At 35.6% G+C, this 20,561-nt stretch overlaps 2 pseudogenes; one reads left to right on the forward strand and one right to left on the reverse strand.

Annotated features, from left to right (window-relative positions):
• The first annotated feature begins 848 nt into the window (after positions 1–848).
• LOC142626121 (putative disease resistance protein At5g66900) lies at positions 849–8,567 on the forward strand (annotated as a pseudogene).
• Positions 8,568–13,967: 5,400 nt separating this feature from the next.
• LOC142623244 (putative disease resistance protein At5g66900) lies at positions 13,968–19,419 on the reverse strand (annotated as a pseudogene).
• Between the last annotated feature and the right edge of the window lie 1,142 nt (positions 19,420–20,561).

Genomic DNA, 20,561 nt, shown 5'->3' on the forward strand with positions numbered 1-20,561 from the left:
AAGAAACCATAGCAGTCGGTGAAACCAAGTCTCTCAAATCCCCTATATCATCAAAAATAGATTTTGCTTTAGCCCAATCCCCACTTTTTGAGTACAAGCTAATGAGAGAATTGAGAATGAGAGAGTCGAGGTGGAGTTAGCAGTGAGTTAGTGCGTGTGAAGACACCTCCCCTTAGTTCCCCTAAATGTTTTTTTTTTTTTAATAACAGTTTTTTTTTCTTTTAATTTCAAAATTTATTATAAAAAAAAAAAGAGCCAAAACGACGGCAGCAAATAACTGAGATCTAATAGAGTATCAAATTGACAACAATTGAAAGTTAGAAGACTAAAATGACAAAACTGAAAGTTAGAGGATTGAAATGAAAAAAGCTAAAAGTTAGAGGGTCTGTTTTGAATTTTTGCCTTTTTATTATATTTTTTTCTTTCTTTTATTGCCTTTCAATTCTCTTTCTTTTCCGCGAAAGAAGCATAAAGAAAATGTGAGAAGAAATTGAGGGGTTAATTTTTTATTTTCGGTTCCGTTTCCTTACGAGCACAAAGAAACTGAGAAGAAATTGAAGGGTTTACTTTTACTTTGTATTTCCTGCTCCATTTCCTTATGAGCACAAAGAAACTGAGAAGAAATTGAAAGGCTTACTTTTACGTACTTCGTATTTTCTGTTTCGTTTCCCCATCGGAGTTACAATGTTTTATAGTTTTTGTAGTATATAAGTGTTTATTTTGGCTTTGTAATTGTCAGGCTGCACTGCAAGTTTAGTTTACTTGTGCCGTGTTGCGCTCTTTCATTTGTTTGAATAACATTCTAATTCATCCTGAAAAAAAAAAATAAACAGAAAAAGAAAGCGAAGTTATGCCTTTGGACGTTGCAGGGGCTGCTCTTGGGGCAGCATTTGGAGAGGGCTTTACAGTGTTACATAACACAGTTACGGATGTGGTAAGCAAAGCCCGTATGTTCAAACCCATTCTTAAACGCCTCGCATCCACGTTAGATCGTTTGGTGCCTACGGTCAATGAAATAAAACGATTAAGCGATCAACTTGAACTCCCAGAAAGGGAAACAAAGAGATTGATGGAACAAATGGAAGAGGGAGCGAAGCTGGTTAGCGAGTGCTTGAAAATCCGGTGGTGGAACTACGTTTTCAAAGTCAAATACTCTTCCAAACTTGAAGATTTGGACAAAGAAATCTCCAGGTTCTGTCTGCTTGATTTGCAAGCACTGTGCACAAGGAATGGGTTGAGGACTTTAGAAATGGTGAACAGTATAAACAAGAAAATGGATTCGTTCAGGGGCGTGGAGACACGAAGGGGGTTGGGCGGGGTTTTTGGACCCCAAGATTTAACAGTTGGGTTGGATATGCCAATAAAGGAGTTGAAGACGCTGCTGTTGAAGGAGGAGGTGAAGCTGCTTCTGTTGACTGCTCCTGGAGGATGTGGGAAAACCACATTGGTGAAAATGCTCTGTCAGGATAAAGAAATTAAGGGTACTTTCATTTCTTTTCTTTCGTGTGTATGTGTGTGTAATTTTACTTTATTATGTGTGTTATAAAAAGTGTTTTTAATTTGCATATTGTTGAAGTTATTTACAGTGCTAGCATGTGTATTTTTGTTAGGGCTGTATACGAGTTAAGCTTTGTTGAGTATTAGTTGTTCAAGCCTAACTCGACAATGACTATAAAATTTTTAAGCTTGGCTTAAGCTTGACCAAGCCTACAAACTATGTTTGAGCTTGAGCTTGTTAAATAATCCAATAGCTTAAGCTTGAACTTGGCTTGGCTTCATTTGTTAGTTAAGCCTAGCTCAAGCTCAATATCAAGGTCAAAACCAAATTCCGTATCAAATTTTCAAGCTTGAGGTCTAATACAAAGTACATTATCAAGCCAATGTTAAGTATATTATCAAGCTCATTTGGTTTAGACCTATGGTTCCAACTCTAATTAATTAAAGGTTTAGTAAAATATGAGTTTTTTTTTTTTTTTTTCAAGTCCATATCATGCTTATTGCTAAACCCATAAACCAACCTTAAGTTGGCTTGTTTTTTATTGAACCCTATTGTTCACAAGCCTGTTCATGAACAATTTTTTTTTTTCTTGAGCTCAGCTCATTTATTAAACAAGCCTCAAATTATAGCTCAAACTTGGCTCATTTATAAAGAAACAAACATAAACCAGTTTTCATTGAGCCAAGCCTCCGGAACTGTTTATGATTAGCTTAGTTTAGTTACAGTTCTAATTTATGTGTGTAATGTTGTGACTGTGAGCCTTGAAATGTGACTCCATGGCAGTTTCTAACTACGTTGTGTTTGGATAGGCATTTTTGAGGACAATATTCTCTTTGTGAACGTTTCAAAAACTCCCAACGTGAAGGTCATTGTGCAGAACCTATTTAATTATATGGATATGCAGCCTATATTTCAAATTCAAAGTGATGAAGATGCAATCGACCAGCTGTCACAGTTGCTGAATCATATTAGACCTAATCCTATATTGTTGATCCTAGATGATGTCTGGCACGGATCAGAATCCCTTCCTGAAAAGTTTAAGTTTGATATTCCAAATTACAAGATTTTGGTTACATCAAGAACTGCATTTCCAAGATTTGAATTTACATATCACTTAGAACCGCTAAATGATGAAGATGCAATGACTCTTTTTCGTCACTCAGCATCCCTGAAAGAGGGGAGCTCTTATATTCCACCAGAAGAAGATATCAAAAAGGTACTTTGTCTTTTATATATATATATACACACACACACACACACATATATATATATATAAGGAAATGTTAACACCTTAGGACATTGGTTAATAATCTATTTAAAGAAACTTTTTATTGGAAAATAAAAAAAAAACAATTAATGTTTTGAAAGTTTTTTTCATTTCTCATAAATGTGATGTCAAAACTTTCTTAAAACGGATTCTTAACCAATGCCCTAAGGGCATTCGTTAGCATGACCCATATATATATATATATATATGAGATGGGTTCAAGTTACACCCGGTATAACTCTTATAAACTTACACATTTTTCACACCATAGATTTTTAAGAGATCTAACGGTTAAAAAAAATCATTAAATACTATTGTTTTCCACTTTATTACCTAATTAACACTAGCATTCTCTCTCTCTTTCTCTCTCTCCTTATTTATTGTTTTCTACCATATAATATTTTCTTCAACAAAATCTAACAAAATAAAAAATAATCTCATTTTCATTGATTTCACAAAATTACCCATAACAAGAGTCAAATGACTTTTAATTTGCTCCTTAAAATAAATAAATAAAGAAAGGAACTTCAAAAAAAAAAACTTCAAAATCTGAGAACAACTATAGACACACGTTTTATCTTCGTGAGAACAACTATTTAAGAGTGTCTATTTACTATTTCTTAAGGGTACTTTTCGTTTTCAGACACATTTTATAATGAAGATCAATTCACTCCATATGAAAAGTGACGATTGATCACAGGCAAGAGCCAAGAAGTTTCTTAGAATAGAATCCAAAGAAATACACAAAATTCGGCGAGAACGATTAAAAATTTCTGCCTCAATTAAATGAATTATATATCAATTTTATGAGTAATGGTCTTTCCAAGTATGCCCGTTTTTCGTAGAATATTTCACTTATAATAAAAAATAAAAAATTGCGAAGTCAGAAATTAAATGTTCATCTCTACCTACGATTATAATATTGAAGACTCCAAGTCGGTCAAATATTCCTATTATTCCATCTTCGAAAAGATGAACTAAACAAATATATATATAGTGATTACTATCGGACATAATGCTGCATTTTTGTACATTGTATACAATACTCACTTTTTATAAGCTTCACCGTTTCTTGCGGAGTACATGTTATTTAATAAGAATCAAGTCAAAATTAACTCAAAAGTAGAAATTAAGAATTAGATCTTGTTATGGGAAGTTTTGTGAAATCAATGAAAATGGGATTATTTTTTAATTTTTTTTGTTAGATTGTGTTGAAGAAAATATTATATGGTGGAAAGCAATAAATAAGAAGAGAGAGAAAGAGAAAGAAAATGCTAATATTAATTAGGTAATAAGGTGTAAAACAATAGCATTTAATGGTGTTTTTTTTAACCATTAGATCTCTTAGAAATCTATAGTGTAAAAAAGGTGTAAGTTTATAAGAGTTACACTAGGTGTAGCTTGAACTCATCTCTCTCTCTCTCTCTCTCTCTCTCTCTCTCTCTCTCTCTCTCTCTCTCTCTCTCTCTCTCTATATATATATATATATATATATATATATATATATATATATATATATATATATATATATATATGGGTTCAGGTTACACCTATTTTAAACCATTGATTTCTCACAAATCTAGTGATAGGAAAAATATTAGTATTTATTGCTTTCCAATTCAGCTTTATCTAATTAATACTATCATTTCTTTCTCTCTCTTATTTATTACATTTATAAGCTTCTTAACATTTTTTTTTATACAAGATAGAATTCTACTCTAGCCTAATCTAAGTGTATATGTGTGTAAAACTCCCTCCTAGAGACTTAAACCCCGGCCCTTACCCCTCACACCCCACACCCTACAAATACTTATACTTGTGGAGTGACCATCGCACCAAGGGTATGCGGTGGTATAAGCTTCTTAACATTTAGGGAGATAAAAAAGTATTATTACATTTATAGGCATCTTAACATTTAGGGAGATAAAAAAGAATTGCAAAATCACCAATAACTACGAACTTGGATTACGTCGAAACAAACCATCTTTTTTCTATGTCTAATCTAAACAAACCTTGTTTCATCTATGTTTGGATAACTATGTCTGATCTAAAGAAACCTTGTTTCATTTTCTCCTACAAAATAAAACCATTTTTTTTTCTTAAATTTAAATCAATCTCAATATTTTTTACTTTTAAGTTTTCCCCTACTTATAGGCCAAGGCGACTTGAGCATGCATGGTCTTCCTCACCACCTTTAGGCAAGGCTGAGTGACTTTGGCTTGCTTTTCCTTTTCCCATGGGCATGTAGTCGGTGAGGTAGTCGTAAACATTGAGAGTCTCAATTTCACTGAAATTGTTGAGTATCATTGAAAATGTTCTTGTGATGGACATTGATAAATTCCTACATTTGAGTTTGAGAGTTAACCGAGAGAGATAAAGATCGGAGAAGTTAGCTGATTTTTTTTTTTTTTTGGAGAACTAGATTTTTTTTTTTTTGGAGAACTAGAAGTTAGCTGATTAGTTTTATGGTTTCATGGTTTCTTTAATTTTGGATGTAATCCAGTTTCATAAGTATCCATGATTTTGCAATTTTTTATCTCTCTAAATGTTTTTTTTTTTATTATACAAGATAGAATTTCTAATCTAGCATAATTTAAGTGTATATGTGTGTGAAGCTCCCTCCTAGAGACTTGAACCCCGGCTCTTACCCCCCACACCCCACATGCATTTATACTTGTGGAGTGACCACCGCACTAAGGGCGTGCAGTGGTATCTCCTAAATGTTAAGATGCTTATAAATGGTTATATGTAATAAATAAGAGAGATACAAAAATGCTAGTATTAATTAAATGAGAAAAGTTGGAAATCAATAAATGCTAGCCTTTTTTCTACTGTTAGATATGTGAGAAATCAATGGTTTAAAATAAGTCTAACTCTTTTGAAGTTACACTAGGTGTAACTTAAGCATATGTTGCATAGGGTATGAAGAGATGATTGAAGATATATACATTCTCTCCCTTCTTCTTCTTCTTTTTTAAGAACATAATACTTCTTTACATAATACCTTATGTACCATCCAAAATTATGTTGCCATACGTACATGGCTAATGTACGTGTAGCCGTGTATGAAGGAAATTTCCTTCATTGCTTGTTTGTTTTCCAATAACCCAACTGTCTCCAGAACTAGACTAGAAAGAAGGGGAAAAAATTTGTCACCAAACAATGTTGTGTGGAAGGGAGGGAGGAGGAAATTGAATGGACTGGAAATAAATGAAAAGAATAATTTTAGAATATTCTTCCATTCTTTTTCCTTGTTTGAAAGTTTTAATTGAGGGAATGGAAAATTCATTCCCTTGTTTGGGAGTTTCAGTGGGAGGGAATAAAATGAGTATGACTTATGAGAGAGCACTCATTCGTTTCTATTCCCTTAAAACCTTAAATTTTCATTTCCCCCGAAATTAGAAGAAATAGAAGGGAATGAAATTAAGTTTAATGAATTTTTTACTAAAACTCTCAAAATATCCTTATATATTCAACCATTTATTTTAAAATAGGGGTCTAATAGTAATATTGTCATAAAATGATTTCATTTCATTTCCTCTATATTACTCCCAAACAAGATTATTTACATTCCATTCATTTTTATTCCTTTATTTTAAAACATCCAATCATTTATTTCCTTTCTTTTCCATTCCTTTCCTTGTTTAAATACATTCCATTCCCTTATGATCATTCCGTTCTTTGCAAAAACTTACCTTGTAACCTCCAAACAATAACTGAGTTTATTTAGTTCCTTTAATTGCAGATAGTAAGAGGTTGTGTGGGGTTCCCACTAGTTCTTAAAGTGATTGGTGGCTCACTGTGTAGGCAAAAGGCAGAAGTATGGCACAGTAGACTAATGAATTGGTCTGATGGTCAATTTTTTTTCAATTCTGATACTGAGCTGCTTGATAATCTTCAAAAGAGTTTAGAATTTCCAGATCACAAGGTTAACATCAAAAACTGTTTCATGGACCTTGGTTCATTTCCTGAAGACCAAAGGATCCCTGCTACTACCCTCATCGATATGTGGGCAGAATTATGTGAACTAGATGAAGATGGCATCCATGCCATTGCCATTTTGGAAGAACTCACCAATCGGAATTTGGCTAGCCTTGTGATGGCAAGGTATGCTCGCTTATTATTTCGATAATATGATTTGCTTGTAGTGTGATCTCTTCATATGATTACTGCTAGTTGCTAGTAGTAAAATGTTATAACTTTTTTTTTTTATCAGAAAATGTTATAACTTTATACCCAGCCATAGGCTGATAGGTCCAAATATTTATCATGTCATATGGTTTAATTAACTATGGCAATATGTATATAATATGTTATTATAGTTTATTTTACTTGTCTGGCTAATTTAGGAATTTTTTTTACCATTGAATATGTGATTGCTACAAAGAGCTAGAAAGAAGGAAAGTGATGCCAAACTAGAGATTCCAACTACTTGAAAAGAGGGGGTTTCAACTTTTATTAGTCTATACCCTTTTGCTGCTTGTCAAGCAGACACTTGAATTCATTTGTCGTAGATAGAAACTGATAGTGTTGATTTTCCTTGGTTGTGTCATTATTTTCTTAGTTTTGTTGGATGATAATGAAATATATATTTTTTATATGTGAAGATTGAAGAATTTTAATGTGTTCTAAGCTTTTAATTTTGCCCATTTATCAGGAAAGATGCAAGTGAGGTCAAAAGCTATTATAATGAAGACTTTGTCACACAACATGATATTCTTAGAGAGCTTGCTATGCATCAGAGCAGCCAGGAGTCTATAGGACAAAGGTCAAGACTGATTATTAACATAAGTGGAAACAATCTACCAAAGTGGTGGACGGAACAAAAACAGCAACTCATTAATGCTCGCCTATTATCTATCTCAACAGGTTGGCACATTTTCTCTCTATCAACAACACATACATACACAATATGTAATTTACATATATTGATGGCTTGTCACACTATATAACATTCCTTTTGCAGATGAATTATTCTCGTCAAGTTGGTGCAACATTCAAGGACCCAAAGTTGAGGTTCTAGTTCTGAATTTTCATACAAAGAATTACACCTTACCTGAATTTGTGGAGAAAATGTATAAACTCAAGGTTTTGATAGTCAGTAATTTTGGTGTCTTTCATTCCAAAATAAGCAATTTTCAATTGCTCGAGTCACTACCCAATTTAAAGAGAATCAAATTAGAGAAGGTTTTAATTTTTGCATTTTGCAATACCCTTGTACTATTGAAGAGTTTGAAGAAAATATTATTGTTTATGTGTCATACTGGTAAGGCTTTTGAGAATTGTACAATTCAGGTTTCAGATGCATTGCCAAATTTGATGGAGATAAACATTGATTATTGCAATGATCTACAGGAATTGCATGTTGGGCTATGTGATATTGTCCACCTCAAAAAACTCAGCATCACCAATTGTCATAAGTTGTTTGCATTGCCAAAAGAAATTGGAAAGTTGGTGAATTTAGAAGTGCTAAGGCTTAGGTCATGTACTGATTTGTTAGAGCTCCCAGACTCAATCAGAACCCTCCATAAGTTAAGCATTCTAGACATATCTGACTGTCTAAGCATTATGAAGTTGCCAAAACACATTGGTGAGATGTGTAATCTAAAAGAACTCAACATGAAAGGGTGTTTGAGATTGCGTACTCAGTTTCCAGAATCAATAATGGATCTTAAATAATTAAAGCTTGTGGTATGTGATGAAGAGAGTGCCAAGTTATGGGATCCTATCAAGGAATTCCTCTCCAATCTTGAAGTATTGGTGTCAGAAAAAGATATCAACTTGAATTGGCTTCCCAAATAATGAATTATGTGAATTGTTTCCTTTTGGAAAATGCAGTAGGTTTGAGTATGTTATGTCAAATGGAAATAATAATCCACTAGGTGATGTCACATTTGCATAAATGACAGCATTTTATTAGTTAAAAGGACCAGGACGATCATTTCAGCAATCCTCTTTGTAGACCTAATAATATTTCTGGGTGTAATGTTGTGAGCTTTGAAATGTGCCTCCATGGCAGCTTTCTAACTACATTGTTTTTAGTTGGCTAGGCACATTTAAGGAAAATATTCTCTTCATCACTGTTTCAAAATGTAACGACATAAGGAAATTCACTAGTCATATCTGCGCTATACCTCAAAAGGACTAGTCACAATTGAGACTCCTTGCAATTGTTAATAAAGAATAGTTCAACCTAGTAAATACCCGACGTGGGACTTATCACACACCTACACACATCACACAGTCAATCAAATTGGGGCTTCACAATCTCCCCCACTTAAATCCTTAACGTCCTCATTAGGGCTCACTTTGTAGAGTAGTGTCTCCGAGCCCACATGGGGTTACTGAGCCGGCTCTGATACACTATGTAACGACCCAAGGAAAAGCACTAGCCACATTTCATTATACCTCAAAAAGACTAGTCACAATTAGGGCTCCTTGCAATTGTTAATAAAACTCAGTTCAAGCCAGTAAATACCTGATGTTGGACTTATTACACACCCACACACATCACATAATCAATCAAATTGGGACATCACAATCTCCCCCACTTAAATCCTTAACATCCTCGTTAGGACCCACTTTGTGGAGTAGTGTCTCCAAACCCACATGGGGTTACCAGGTCGGCTCTGATACCATATGTAACAACTCAAGAAAAAGCGCTAGCCACATCTGCGTTATATCTCAAAAGGACTAGTCACAATTGAGACTCCTTGCAATTGTTAATAAAACCCAGTTCAACCTAGTAAATACCTAATGTGGGACTCATTACACACACACACACATAACACAATCAATCGAATTGGGGGCATCACAATCTCCCCCACTTAAATCTCTAACGTCCTCGTTAAAGCCCACTTTGTGAAGTAGTGTCTCCGAACCCACACGAGGTTACTGGGCTGGCTCTGATACCATATGTAACGACTTAAAGAAAAGCGCGGGCCATATATGCACTATACCTCAAAAGGACTAGTCACAATTGAGGCTTCTTGCAATTGTTAATAAAACCCAGTTCAACCTAGTAAATACTTGATGTGGGACTTATCACACACCCCCACACATCACACAGTCAATCAAATTGAGGCATCACAATCTCCCCACTTAAATCCCAAACGTTCTCGTTAGGGCCTACTTTGTGGAGTAGTGTCTTCGAGCCCACACGGGGTTACAAGGCCGGTTCCGACACCATATGTAACAACCCAAGGAAAAGCGCTAGCCACATCTGCGCTATACCTCAAAAGGACTAGTCCCAATTGGGGCTTCTTGCAATTGTTAATAAAGCCCAGTTCAACCTAGTAAATACCCGATGTGGAACTCATCACATACCCACACACATTACACAACCAATCAAATTGGGGTATCACAATCTCCCCCACTTAAATCTCTAACGTCCTTGTTAGGGCCCACTTTGTGAAGTAGTGTCTCTGACCCCACATGGGGTTACCGGGCCAGCTCTGATACCATATGTAACAACCCAAGGAAAAACACTAGCCACATCTGCACTATACCTCAAAAGGACTAGTCACAATTGAGGCTCCTTGCAATTTTTAATAAAGCCCAGTTCAACCCACTAAATACTCGATGTGGGACTCATCACACACCCATACACATCACACAATCAATCAAATTGAGGCATCACAATCTTTCCTACTTAAATTCCTAATGCCCTCGTTAGGGTCCACTTTATAGAGAGTGTTCAAGCCCACACGAGGTTACTGGGCCGACTCTGATACCATATGTAACGACTTAAGGAAAAGTGCTAACCACATCTGCGCTATACCTCAAAAGAATTAGTCACAATTTAGGCTCCTTGCAATTGTTAATAAAGCCCAGTTCAACCCAGTAAATACCTGATGTGGGACTCATCACACACCCACACACATCACACAATCAATCAAATTGGGGCATCACAATAATTTATTGTGAGATAATTCTAAAATATATATTTATGAGATAAGTCAAAAAAAAATTATCACGCATAATGTGCGGGTCTGCGACTAGTTTGGATAAAAGCTGATTGTTAAATTTTGATATTCTCATCTGCAGAACCTCAAAATAAGTGAACTCAAGTAAAGAATGATCCGATGTGGCATGGATTATTGAATGATTCTCCTTAATCCAGAACCCACATGCAAAACATTACTTTAATTTCTTTGTTGTGGTACCATTTGATCCGATCTTCTGTTCAATGCTCCTATCTCATAAAAAATCCGCTTAAAATATTTAAAATTCTTAGGTTGCGTTTGGATAATTTATTTTTTGCTAACTTATTTTACTATTCAGTTTATTTTTGCTACTATTCATGGGTCCCACTGTACTATTTTAGCTAACTTTTTCATTTATATATAGTAGTTTTAGCAAAATAAGCGCATCCCAAACAGACCCTTAATCAGTGAATCCATTTGAATTTGCAGGCTACAAAGAGAACCATCCAATTTGAGTAGCTTCTTGGAGTACATGTACTTCTTGTAGTTCCACCAAGCAACCTTCGAGCACTTGATGTAGATGAGATAGGAGTGACTTCACCCTACGCTTGGGCCAGCTTATTATCAGGGTAAGATCAAGTCTCATTTTAGGAAATGAGATTAAAATGGAGCTTAGATGTTAAAACATAATTGAGACTCAGGCTCACTAGGAAATGATACAATGCTCATGAAGTTTACCACATAATGTCTCGTAGACCTTCTCTATTATTCTGCTATCCTTTTTAGCCTTTTAACTAATCCTTTTGCAGTGTACATCATGATATATATATATATATATGAGATAGGTTTAAGTTACACCTTTTTTGTACCGTAGATTTTTAATAGATCCAACAGTTGAAAAAATAGCATTAAATGATTAAGGATTTCCACCTTATTTACCTAATTAATAACTGATTTTCTCTATTCTCATTTATTACTTTCCATAGACCTCATTGGATATTGTTTAATTGTGTCCCTTTCTTCCTTAAAAAAAAAAAACTTTTGCAAGCTTAGTGACGAAAATTATTTTTATTATAGAACACAATTTTGACACTCTGCCACCTTCTCTCATTGACTAACACTCCACAAAATCTAATGCTTTCTTTACATAAACACTCTTCTTGTCCTGCTCCCTTCTTTATTTTATTTTTTGATCTCAGATCCGCCCTATCTTCAATAGATTTGAGTTTTGTCATGTGTTTTTGCTATAATGCATTGAAAGTGGAAACCACAAGGCTCTTGCTCATTTTGTGAATTGTTTAGGGGCAATTCTAGCAGACACAGTGTACTTATAAAATCACAAATTATATATCTTTAAATCTTTCTCAAGGGATACATTTTTCAAGTAACAAGCCTCTCTGGGTTGCCTAAATATTTACCGCCATGTACCAGTCAGTAATTAGCCACATTGGTGTTTTGGCTCCCCAATAAAATGACACTTTTTCTTTCTTTGTGAACCTGAGGGGAAAAGGAGTCCATTCTTCACTAAAATAAAAAGTGGAATTCATACCCACCTGGAAATCCTCCACCAAATCCACCACTACCAGGGAAGCCTCCCTCAAAAGTAAATGTAAATGGCTGTCCCCCACCAAAGTTGAAACCACCCCCACCCTATCCCTCGATGTCTTCAACGTCTTCTCCTCTATCATATCTCCTTCTTTTTTCTTCATTGTTGAGAACCTCATATGCAGCAGGCCGACACCCAAGGATTTTGAGAGAAGAAAAATTTAAACTTTTTTAGTCTTTGTTTTTTGCCTAGATTCATATATATCCAGCGATTTTAGGAAGAAAGGGACACAGTTATAAACAACATCCAATGAGGTCTATGGAAAATAATAAATGAGGATAGAGAAAAACTATTATTAATTAGGAAAATAAAAAGTGGAGAGTATAATCATTTAATGCTATTTTTTCAACCGTTGGATTTATTAGAAATCTACGGTACAAAAAAGGTGTAACTCTAAAGGAGATACACCAAGTGTAACTTGAACCCATCTCATATATATATATATATATATATATATATATATATATATATATATATATATATATATATATATATATATATTGTGGTGGCCTAGCCCAATAACGACTCTTGGGTCTGGGCCCTCAATTTATTTGTGTGCTGAGTAGGGATTATTCCATAGTGGGAGCCCCAAGAGATGGCCCTAATTGCTATGGATGAGGCCTCTTGTGTTAAGTTAAGTCCCACGCTTTACTTTCCTTGACCCCCAGGAAGGTTCTAGCTCAACCAAGCAAGACTCCTTGACCCTGAAGCTATGTTTCTCCTTATTTCCCTTGTGTCTCCCCCTGCCCCAAATTTTCCCACCCTTTATTCACACCCTCCTTCCCCCTTTTACAACCTTCCTTTAGTGGGTTTGTCATGATGAAAGGTGGTCTTCCCCAAGCAGGTGGGTCCTCTTCTACGCCATATTCCTGACCAGATGGGACCTACTATACAATCCTGAAAATGACCCCCTTAGAACTTGCACCAGACGCTAGGTAATGTTTGATAGGTGGATTCCATGGCTTATTGTTTGGTATAATGTCTAGACAAGCTAGGCCGATTTTAGGGAGCAGGCTATGATTTCGGGCTAGGCCTTTGTTCATGGTTCGTACATATATATATGTCCATCCCAAACAAGGGAAGCCCCTTAAATAATAATATGGATTAGCCTCTAAGCATGGGTTCTCTATCAATTCAAACACTACCTGTAGGATAGGGATAAGAAAGAGGAAAAAACTTAAGATTTTACATAGTATTTGTGATTAAAAAATAATTCTTATTTATAGGATCAAACCTATGGAACTTTTACTTATAAAGGCAGAGTTCACAAAAGGTTCATAAATGTTACAAAAAAGTAGAAATTGAAACAACCCAAGGATTATGCCAAAAGAATAATCAAGCATAAGCTTACATCATCTTGGGCCTCTGCAGCTACTTTGATGTCTTCATTAGCAAAAACATTCAGCTGTTCTAGCACCTTCTTCACATCATGGTGAGCGAAAGAGAAAACATTCCAAAATCCATGACATTAAGAATAGTAATTCTCAGTGGTGACATGTATGCATCCTCAAACACCTTGACAATGTGTACACAGGTGCATCGCTTCTGCGGAGACTATCTTGACTAGTAGCTATTGTTGGCAATGTCATAATGTCTTTGACAGTGATTTTACATATTTTCAATTGACATAACATACTCAAACCTAAAACCTTTTCCGAGAAGAAATAATTCTCACAACTCATTACTTGGGAAGCCAATCAAGTTGATATCTTTTTTAGCCACCTCTACTTTAAGCTCAATGAGGAATTCCTTGATAGGCTCCCATAACTTGGCCCTCTCTTTGTCACATACCACAAGCTTTAACTGCCCAAGATTTATTGTTGATTCTGGCAATGGATTAAGCATTCTCGAGCACCCTTTCATGTTGAGCACTTTTAAATTACACAACTCACCAATGTTTTTTGGCAACTTGATAATGCTTAGGCAGTCAAATATGTCAAGAATGCTTAACTTATGAAGGCTTATGATTGACTCTAGCAACTCTAACAAATCAGTACAAGACCTAAACCTTGGCACTTCTAAATTCACCAGCTTTCCAATTCCTTTAGGTAATGCTGACAAATTATGACAATTGGTGATGCTGAGTTTTTTTAGGAGGACAATATCACACAGCCCCATAGGAAATTCCACTAGATCATTGCAATAGTCAATGCGTATCGCTATTAGATTTGGCAAAGCATTTGAAAGTTGAATAGTACAATTCTCAAAAGCCATACCAATATTACACATAAACAAAGATATTTTCTTCAAACTCTTCAATGGTACAAGGGTCTTGCAAAGGGAAGAAATTGAAACCTTCTCTAATCTAATTCTCTTTAATTTGGGTAGAGACCCGAGTAGTTAAAAATTGCTTATTTCAGTTTGAAAGAAACCATATTTAGTGACTATCAACCTTGAGTTCATCCATTTTCTCCACAAACTTAGGTAAGGTGTATTTCTTTGTTTGAAAATTTAGAACTAAAACCTCAACATTGGGTGCTTGAATGTTGCACCAACTGCACAAGAATGATTCATCTACAAAAGGAATTGTATATGGTGTGACCAACACTTAATATTATGTAGGTTACATAATGTGTATGAGTGTGTATTTGGAAGAGAGAAAATGTACTAACCAATTGAGATAGTGATAACGCCTTAAAATATATACTTGTTATATATTTATGTGGGCGTCATCTCCTTATTACTATGCTTAATTTGTATAATTAAGCCATGATTCGCATTAGTCCCTATTATTTATCTTTACATAATTTCTTAAGTAAGATGTCATTCATTGTGTGTAATTTTCTACTTTCAGGAAATCATGTGAGAAAGATGAGTTTACAGGAATTTGTGAGAGAATGAAGGCCAAACTAGAATTAAGTGGAGCTAAAGGACCATGCTTAAATGTCTAAGGAGGTGCAGCTGGAGTGCTTGGATCGTCTACCATGATTGGAAGCTTCAAAGAAGGAAAGAAATCAAAGAGGTAGAATCTGAAAAGGAAAAATCTGATCTGAGTACTGATCAGTATTTTGGGTGTATCTCTCTCCTCAAAAATCCAATTGACACAAGGCTAGACGGGTTGGAACCGTGACTTAAATATCTACAGCTTTTTAGTTTTGAGTTTTTCAAAATTCTCAATTTTTGAAGGCCGAAATGTACTCACAAGTTACCGCTGTAAACCTGGACGGAAATTAAAATAGAAAAAGTTTTATTTTCTTTGGACACTTTATGTTAGGGTTTTGAAGGGAGACCAGGGAGAACGAATTTTGGACAAAGAAAACCTTGTATTTTCCTTTCTCTAATGGCAGCCTAAACTCTTTGTTAGGGCTAGGGGTTATGTTTCTTCTATACGGTATGAATATTCAATGTGATTCTTTCTAGGATTTTATCAACGACATATTTGATTGTTCAATTAGATTTCTTTTGATGTATTAGTTCTTCCATGCTTTCAATAAGTTCAATCATGTTTTTCTTATTGTTTAGATGAATTTCTAATATTTTCAAATAGAAATCAGATTTTAAAGTGAATGGGTTTTTTCTGAAAAACTTTTCTAACCGCATTATTAATCGAGGTTATCATGCGTTCTTGAATTGTCTCAGTTCAACCGAATCATAAGTTTATAATTGTATAAGAACAATCAATTATGAAATGGATATTTTCTTAGATCACAAAGAATTTCATATTGATATAGGGAAACACCCCGATGCCCTAATATTTACATTATTGATTTTAATCGGCTTTTATTATTATTCTTGTTAACAATCACCAAGCAAAAGTATTTTTCTTCTTCACCCAAATTGTTATTTAATTATATTGTCTTTGAATTTACCCTGCTCCTTGTGGTTCGACCTTAGTACTCCGAGAATTATATTGCTACGATCTCCTGCACTTGGGAGTGAGCAAGCAGATAGATAATAAGCGTGCATTGATGAGGAGTTGTTTCTGTTCCATCCACCACTTTGGTAGATTGTTTCCACTTATGTTCATAATCAGTCTTGGCCTTTGTTCTTCAGACTCCTGGCTGCTCTGATGCATAGCAAGCTCTCTAAGAATGTCATGCTGTGTTACAAAGTCATCATTGTAATAGCTGTTGAACCCACTTGCATCTTTCCTGGTGAATTGGCAAAATTATAAGCTTAGAACATATTTAAAAATTTTAGACTTTGCATATGAAAAACATATATTCCATTATCAACCCAAAAAAGAAAAAAGAGAATATAATGACACAACTAAGGGACATCAACACTATCAGTTTCTGTAAACAATAATTTAAATCAAGGATATGCTAGAAAAGTAGCGAAAAGTTATAGACTAAGAAAAGTTCAAATCTCCCTCTTTTCATGGACAAAGTAGGTGGAATCTCTGGTTTGGTATAAGTTTCCTTCTTTCTAGATCTTTGTAGTAATAAACTTGTCAATGGTAAGAAGATATTTGGGCCTATGGCCAGGTATGTACCATAATAACATATTAGTAATTTAATAATTGTCATCAGAAATTAATTAAGCCATAAGACATGATAAAATATCTAGGCCTATGGCCGGGTGTAGAGTTATAACATATTACAACTAGAAAGTAGAAACTAGCAGGAATCACATGAAAAAATCACACTAAAAAGATTATATTATAGAAATAAAACAGCCAGCATACCTTGCCATCACAAGACTAGCCAGATTTCGAGTGGTGAGTTCTTGCAAACTGGCAATGGCATGGATGACATCTTCATCTAGTTCATATAATTCTACCCACATATCAATGAGGGTAGCAACAGGGATCCTTTGGTCTTCAGGAAATGAACCTAGGTCCATGAAACAGTCTTCGATGTTGTCCTCGTCATGTTGAAATTCTAGGCTTTTTTGAAGACAAGCAAGCAGCTCAGCATCGGAACTGACAAAAGATCGACCATTAGACCATTTCATTAGTCTACTGCGCCATACCTCCTCCTTCTGCCTACGCAGTGAGCTGCCAATCACTTCAAGGACCAGAGGGAACCCCCCACAGCCTCTTACTATCTATAATTCAAGGAACCAAATAAAGTTGGTTATTGTTTGGGGGTTACAGGGGTAATTTGTTTCCAAGAGTTAAATTATCTAAACCACACCAATTGTTCAGAAATATGAAAATATGGTTTTGCGTGACAAAACAAGCAAAGCAAAGCTTAAATGTACATGCAAGTATGAAAACATAATTTGGGTAGGTACCTATGGTATTATGCACCTATATGTACATAACACCAGGAGGCAAAAGTACCTACATACTTTTGCAATCATCTACATACCTTACCCAAAAGCAAAAGTACAAATAAAATTAAGCATATTTCATGCATGTATCAGATTGACAAGGTACCTTTTTGATATCTTCTTCTGCTGGAATGTAAGAGCTCCCATCTTGCAGGGATGCTGAGTGGCAAAAAAGATTCATTGCATCTACATCATTTAGCACGTCTAAGTGGTGTAAATTCAAATCTTGGAAATGCAGTTCTTGAAGTAACCAAAATCTTGTATTTTGGAATATTAAACTTAGACTTTTTGGGAAGGGATTCTGATCCAAGCCAGACATCATCCAGGATCAACAATATAGGATTAGGTCCAATATGATTCAGCAGTTGTGGTAGCTGTTCGATTGCATCTTCATCACTTTGAATCAGAAACTCAGGCCGAAAATGCTTATAATCAAATAGATTTTGTACAATGACCTTCACGTTTGGAGTTTGTGAAACGTTAACAAAGAGAATATTTTCCTTACATGTGCCTATCCAGAAACAGTGTAGTTAGAAAGCTGCAGTGGAGGCTCATTTCATATCCATAACATTACACACAGAAACACACATAATGGCCAAGTCATATGAATATAATTCCCAATCCCAATCCCAGCAAAGGGCAAGAGGTGAAAATGCTACCAATTATGAAGATATTAGAATTTTTTTTTAAAGCATCTCCTAATTTGTCATGTTAATTAAGGTGGTAACAAAAGTATAACTTCAGACATAATAGAATGGTGGGACAAAATACATACAATCGGCAAGGATTATTCTGTTGAGATCCATAGCCAACCCCAAAATATTGGGACTAATGCTCAGTTACTTTTCCAAGATAGAATTTCATAGTATGAAATATGCCAAAAACACTACTATGACAGTTGAAAGGGCCATAACAAAAGAATGAACATAATTAGCCATGGCTTACCACATCTTACTTAATGAGACAGTTTTTTTTTTTTTTTTTTCCAAACAGTATTTCAATTTCATATGCAGAAATTCAAGTTCATGTGTGAATGCAATCCCATTATTCCAATTCCAATTATAACCAAACATATAATATTCAATCAGTAGATTCATATCAGGATTCAGAACTGAAATTCTATATGTATTTTGTTGTTGGTACTCCCAAATCATAAGGATTTGCATAAAGGCACCATAGTCCATAAATAACTTCAACAATATGCAAACAAAACTTCCTAAAACATGCAGTTGCCAAGTAAAATTACACACTGACAAACAAAGGAGATGGACGCACCTCTAATTTGGTCATCCTGACAAAGCATTTGGACCAATGTGGTCTTCCCACGTCCTCCAGGAGCAGTCAATAGAAGCAGCTGCACCTCCTCCTTCAACAGCAACGTCTTCAACACCTTCATTGGCATATCAAACCCAACTGTAAAAACCGGGGGTTCACGAACCGCACATGACACCCTTGGTGTCTCCATGGACCTGGTCGAATCCATACTCTCCCGAATATCACTCACAATGTCTCTAGTCTCCAACCTGGTCATTGCACCATGTAATTGCAAATCAACCTGACAGAACCTCAAAATGTCTTCTTCCAACTCAGAAAGTTTGCTTGAGTACTTGACTATTAGAACCAAGTTCCACCATGGGATTTGCAAGCTATTGCGAACCAGCTCCTTACCCTTCGTCATTTCTTCGATCAAGCTCTGTGTATTCTCTACCGCGCGACCACGTTGTTGGTTTGATCGTTCTATATCTTCGACCGCTTGCGCCAAAAGATCTAACGCGGAATCGAGGCGTTTAAGAATGTGTTTGAACTGACGGGCGTTTCTTACCACATCCTTAACTGCTTCGCGTGACGACGTTAAGACCTGTCCAAATCCTGCCCCAAGAAGAGGCCCTGCAACGCTCAGAGGCATAACTTTGCTGCTGCTTTCTTCTACTTCTTCTTCTTTAGGACGATGAATGAGAATTTTATCCAAACAAATGAAACAGTGCAAAACAGTACAAGTAAACTAAACTAGCAGCGAATCTGATACAAGAATAACCACATAATGGAAATCAGTTGAGATCTCAAACCCTTCAATATCTTCTCAGTTTCTTTGTGTTGATAATAAGTAAACGGAACAGAAAAGACAAAATATATAAAGTAAACTACTCATCGCCGATTGACTGACTGACACCGTTGAGTTAACTGTACGTGGAAGCTCCTTATTTGTATTGCATACAAAACATACGGACGAAATAGCAAAATAACCCTCAGTTTCTAACTATATAGTTAGCAGGCCCGGTTTGCAAACTATATCATAAACTAACATCTCGAGTCTTAGACGCTCGATTTTGGGCTAAAAATCGAGTCTTTAAGGCTCGGTTTTCTCTGTTTGATGTGGCGTTTTTGCCAGGTGGCCTCCACCTGGAAATCGAGTCTTAGAGACTCGATTTATGTGACGTGGCCATCTGGATCTAACGTGGTTGTGCCACGTGGAAAAAGGAAACCGAGTTTGTGAGACTCGATTTAAATTTGGGTTTTTTTCAAATTTAACGCCTCTCACACAGCTCTCCTCTCTCTCTAACACAGCAGACTCTCTGTCACTCTCCCTCACTCTCACACACCGAACCTCAGCCTCTCTCACTCGCTCACCCTCTCCACTCTCACTCACTCACCCTCTTCGTACTCACCAGTCTCCACCATTTTCCATCAGGCTACGCGGTTTGCTCTGCGCCTCCACTGCCTCCACACCATTTTCCATCAGGTTTGTTTTTTTTTTTGTGCAAAATAAAATTATTCTGTTTGGTTACCGAGAAATTGAACTAGAGAAAAACAATACCCATGTCTTCAATTTCACTATCTCATCAATTTTACTCACCAAAATAAGAAAAACCCAATTCCCATTACTTAAAAGTAGTTTGTGTTCAAGGGTCAAAAATTCAATTTGGGGGTTTTAGTTCTCTTTGGTTCCTGATGCTGTAAAGGCTAAGGTTTTACCATAAATTCAATATCCCTATTTTCTGAGGGGGGAAAATGGGTGTTCTATAATGTTGTATTAAGATGTTGAGTAGT

Source organism: Castanea sativa, chromosome 2 (assembly GCF_040712315.1).
Source record: "Castanea sativa cultivar Marrone di Chiusa Pesio chromosome 2, ASM4071231v1".
Classification (NCBI taxonomy): Eukaryota; Viridiplantae; Streptophyta; class Magnoliopsida; order Fagales; family Fagaceae; genus Castanea; species Castanea sativa.